General features: G+C 45.3%; 1 long non-coding RNA gene across 1 annotated transcript; it reads right to left on the reverse strand.

Moving 5' to 3' along the window:
* Nucleotides 1-2,627: 2,627 nt before the first annotated feature.
* LOC140219277 (uncharacterized) lies at nucleotides 2,628-3,216 on the reverse strand. Its single transcript, XR_011895429.1, has 2 exons — nucleotides 3,115-3,216; nucleotides 2,628-2,758 (listed from the first exon to the last, which is right to left on the reverse strand). It is a non-coding gene; the product is annotated as an uncharacterized lncRNA (long non-coding RNA).
* Between the last annotated feature and the right edge of the window lie 2,244 nt (nucleotides 3,217-5,460).

The raw sequence follows: 5,460 nt of genomic DNA on the forward strand, positions 1-5,460 counted from the left end.
GGCCTTTGCCCTGCAGTGGGCGTAACCAGGCTGATGATGATGATGATGCTTTACCACAACAAGGTCACGTACTCGTGACGCCTGCCGCAGAAAGGATGTTCGACATCCGCCGCCAAGGTGTATGGGTGGTGGCGCTGGCTAACACTCCCGGGTTAGTTCTAGCAGTAACACATAAATACCCCAGAAAGTGGATGGGAGAACGGCGCCGCGGCAGCTCAATTCGTAGAGCGTTGTTTTTTCATGCATTTCATTTCCAATAATTAATCATTTCTTTCACTCATTTAGTATGTACAAGTAATTTCTCCCAATGATTATCCTTGGTGTCTTTGTTTGTTGATTTCTTGTGCCATACTCCGATATTGTACCACTTGTTTGTTGCACTCGCTAGCCACATTCTCCCACGAGCACGATGTTATGACGACCGTATGACGCTGACGCTGTGAGGATGGAATGAGGAATAAGGAATGATATCGATAGATTGACAAGTCGCACAACGACGACGGCGTGACGAAGTTGACACGTGGATACTTAAAATTATGACGATGATATACTTACGGCAACATGACGACAACGAAATGAAGACAACGAGATTATGAGGGTGTGTGACGACGACGGCACCGGGATGAAGCACGAGAGCGACGACGATCGCACGACCAAGTCGGCATGATGACGACGGTATGACAACGAATGTGCGATGCAGTCTGTGTGACAACGACGCATGACGACATTCGCATGAAAACAACGGCATAATCACTATTGAATAAAGACAGCATGATTGCGAAAGAACGACGAACCAGGAATAAGTGGACAGATCGAAGATGGTGGTACGACGACGACGGCATGACGACAATGCACTGACGATACTGAAGTCCAGAAAGTAATGAAACGACAACGTGACGATGATGGCATGAGGACAATGGTATGACGAGGATGCAGTGACGACGATGGCAAGACAACGGTATGTTGACTTACAATGGGAGGACCATGAGTATATAAGAATGGCGTGAATATGACTGCATCACGAAACCTGTATGACGGCGATTACTTGACGACGACGTCATAACTAGTGTCGGGTGACGGATCTGGAGTGAGGACGACGGCCCGACCACGATGGCATGACGACGATGGTCTGACAATGGAGGCATGATAGCGATTGACGACGAAGGTATGACAAGGTCTCCATAATCACGTTTGGATGACAATAGTATGATCGCAATAGAATGAAGAAAGATTGACGTCGATGGAATGACGAGGGCGATAATATGGCGATGGCATTACGACAATGGGATGACGTTATGAAGTAATGCCAATGATAAAAAGACAGCGTCACAAGTAATCCCATGACGAGGACTGTGTGACGACGATGGCGTGATGGTGAAGGTATGACGAGAGTCTAATGAGAAAGGTGCAATGACGACGATGCATTAACCACGACGGCCTTACAACCCCAAACCTAATTGCCCAAGCTATTTGGACCACTGGGGCTTCAGAGAACACCTACTACTTCATGAGAATGTAACCCTGACACTGTATATAAGGTATTAACGTATATGTGGAAACGTATCAGTTTTCGTTTGTCCTAAAGACAGTTAGACGTTCAAAAAAATGCAAGAAACCATGGATGACAAAGGATTTTCCCATCAAATAAAAGAAACGTGACTAACGGCCTAAATCATTCATCAAAACTAAAATGTCCTAGCCATTTGACGCGTTTAAGTAATTTAGAAACACCATAACAAAGGAACTATCTATTCAACCAATATATTACGTCTGTAGGACGTACGGCTAACGTTTGAAGGACGCTTAATGCAATGCTAAGAGTATTGCCAGAAGAAACGATTAAGAGTTTGCAAGATGGCGTAGTATGAACAAGTAGCGAAACGGCCAACATATTCAATGATTTCTATCTTTCTTTTGGTTAATCGGTAAACGTTGTTGCAGATTTTATATATACGAATTCTCGCACTGAACAAACAATTTTCCTTACACCGGTTTTCGAAAATGAAGTTGTCTCGTCTTTCATTAGATTAGGCAACACTAAAGCGACTGATATGTCAGGTATCCAAATACAACCAGTGAAACATGCAATTGACCTTCTGGCGGCTTTTCTAACTGATATTTTTAACCGAAGTGTATCGTCAGGAATTTTTCCGCGTGACATGCAGACCGCCAAAATGACTGCAGTATTTTCGAAAAGGGGACAAAAATGAAATGAACAACTACATGCCGCTATCGATATTACGAGTCTTTTCTAAAGGCTTTGAACGAAATAATCTTACAGCGCCTGCCTACTTTCATAGATCGGGCGAGGCAACTGCGGCGACAGTATGCTCATAGAGAAAGAAATTTCAACAAGAGCGGACACTCCCATGGAGCCCAGCGGCTGAATTGACTGTAGCACACCAAGCGGATGGTATTAACTCCTTCCGGTTTCGGGCGCGCGTGTTTTGAACAGAAGTTGGTACACGCCGCGCCGGCTCCGCTGTTCGGCGCGGCAACTTTCTTTTCGCTTCTGCTGAACCCCGCGTGGAATCCTTCCATTATTTAGTAAAAATGATAGCGAAGGACCTTTACAAGACTCCGCCGAATCCGTCAGGTGCAATTTCATAAAGCAAACGGAAGACGTCTTCTGAAATGATGAAATGTTTATTTTGCTCTATATAAACACTCGTTCCGGACTTCTTCGACATTCATCCAAAGTTGGGGCACCAGGTAAGCAGCAGTCGTTGCCGTACGAAGCTCCACCGGATGCCATCAGCTGAAAGAAAGTAAATTACAAGCATGTATCGTTTTGGTATATTGACCAAACAGGAGTATTGGGTGTAGAGGCGAAACGTGCGTAAGTGGTGAATGAGCGGAATTACAGATAAATTCACTTTTACGTACATTTCGCAGCAGGCGAAACTGCGCCGCACGGCTAAGGTGCTTTTCGTCAGAAATCCAGGTGCGGCAAGCGTCGCAAACATCTCCCAGTACGAGTAATTACCTCATAATAACTAGGCTTGGACTGCGGAGCTGTTTTTCGATAACTGCGTCACTATATAGGTTCAGTTTTGTGCAGTACGCCTAAATGTGCTTGAAGTGCATCGCAGACTGTCAAACAAAATTCCTCACCTTGCTGTAGTCCAGTTGTGCAGCGGTGCCGTGTCGAAATGCAGACGGAACACAAGAGAACGCCGGGAGCCCCAAAATCGGGCTACATCCAAAAGAGACGGGTCGCCGTGTACGCGAGTTTCACATGCGCAGCAAGCCCCGCTCACTCCTGCGGCTTATCTGGTGCATGACGTATGCACGCGCGTCTGGCGTGCCGCTAGCTTGTTGTTAGGCAACGCACCAAAAATAAGTTGAAAAGTATGAGTTTGTTTACACGCAAAACTTTTTCACTTTTAGTGGGAAAGAATAAATAAATAAAACGTTGTCTAGAAGTTTATTTCAGATTCTTTTTTTCTGATGCTCGCGTCAACTAACGGATGGAGTAGGAATTAGGCGTGACGTGTTTCCTGTTGCCAGTTTTTGAAGAGTGTCCCCTCTTGTTGAATTTCTTTCTCTATGGTATGCTCATCGCCACTCTGCTTTTTGTCCAGTCTTTTTCTGCCTCACCGATCGAGTCATCTACTGCGCTGCTTCAGCTGTGAAAACCTGCGGCCTACAATCTGCCGTACATGCTTCACGGAAACCTGCACAACACGTCGATAGCTTCTGTCTGCGGCTGGGCGTCCCTGTCTCCCAAGGGGAAGGTAGTCATGGCTTGTCTAACTGCGCATCAAGTGACCCATACTCCTACGTCATCGATGACATCGTTCCGGACGATCCTGATACCGGTCAGCATGGTCCCGTGGCATATTCGGGCCAGGACGTAAGACCCGCACCAAGCGCTTCTGGCTTCAGTGGGTGAGGCGACGGCAGCGACAACACTACGATAATCCGAACCCTGGTTTTTGCGCAGGTATGTTATCTTGAAGGAGCTTCCAATGTCGCTCAGAAAATGGTTGCGTGCTGTTCTTCCCTCGCCCACACGGTCGTGGCTTCTGCTTGTTTCTTTGTACTATTGTGTCATGCATTGCCTCAGTGCACTGCTTCTGAGCGGTGACGTTGAGTTGAATCCAGGCGCCCCTGAACCTTGTAAAGATAACTCCGAGAGGTTCACTCGTTGTAGAGGTGATTCTACCCCAGATTTAGCACACTCTGCATCATCCGACGGCAAATCTGATGACATGGCTTCTGTCGGTGTAAATCCTAACAGAGCCAATACGCTTGCTCAGCTACTTGAAGGACAAAAGAGAGTGGCAGAAGATTTCGGCTACATTAAGCAGTTCCAACATACAGTTAACTCTCCCTTCGATGAGCTTTAGAAACGAGTATCCGATCTTGAGCCTCTGTCTCCCGCTTCTAAAGGCAGTACTTCCGAAGATAATACTATTGGTGTTGAAATCCGTTCATTGAAAGATACAGTAAACAAAATTGTGCCTTGGAACGATGATCTCGATAACTGATCGCGCAGAAATAATCTTATTTGGATAGACTTCCTGAACCTACAGAAGAACTAACGAAGCTTTGCTTAATCATATCTCACAAATATTTACAGGACAACTATTAAATTGAATGCTCCTAAATTGAACGATGCCATAGGATAAGCAAAAGAAGTGGCAATCGACCTCACCACATCATTATTAAGCTTCTGGATTACCGCAGCAAACCGGTTTTACTTATAAAATGCATTGAAGTGCACTGATATTCGTATAACTGAAGATTTCTCGGCTCGCCTACCTTCCATCAGAAAAAGTCTGTTGGGAGCTACCGCTCCTTCCAGGAACACGGCTCATATAACCCGTTTGCGCTCTGATCATGCCTTCATTGACAATGAAATACACCTTGGATGACAGTGCCGAAAACTTCATCAATACATCAAAGGACCACCCAACTGCTCAACGAGCTAATTCACACTGACTACGGCAAGATTCTCGTGATGACCTTTTGCTTTTGAAAACGAATCCCAGAAGTTTAAAAAACAAATTTTCTGATTTCGTATCCTTAACAGCAACTTACTCGCTTCATATAGTCGGAGTCACAGACACGTGGCTGGCTACATGACGAAATATGTGACTCAGAAATATCGAAACCCGGTTTAACTGTACTTCGGAATCGCCGCAAAGGTGGAAGAGGTGGTGGTTTGGCGCTATTCCTGTGGTCCGACCTCTACTTTTCTATGCTTGATGAGTTTGAAACAGTTTGGTGTAAGGTTAATCTTTATAAGAAAACTCTTTTAATTGGTGTTGTCTATCGCCCTCCAGGATCACCCCTTACAGACCCTCATACATTCAGCAATTTCATGAACGAACATAACGCTTCTTCAGCTAATGTTACATTATTGGGCGACTTCAACGCTCCTGGTATAGACTGGCCTAGTCTATCTGTACCTGGTCACGATTTCCTATTGTGCAAATAGTTGATAAACCTTTC

Source organism: Dermacentor andersoni, chromosome 7, assembly GCF_023375885.2.
Source record: "Dermacentor andersoni chromosome 7, qqDerAnde1_hic_scaffold, whole genome shotgun sequence".
NCBI lineage: Eukaryota > Metazoa > Arthropoda > Arachnida > Ixodida > Ixodidae > Dermacentor > Dermacentor andersoni.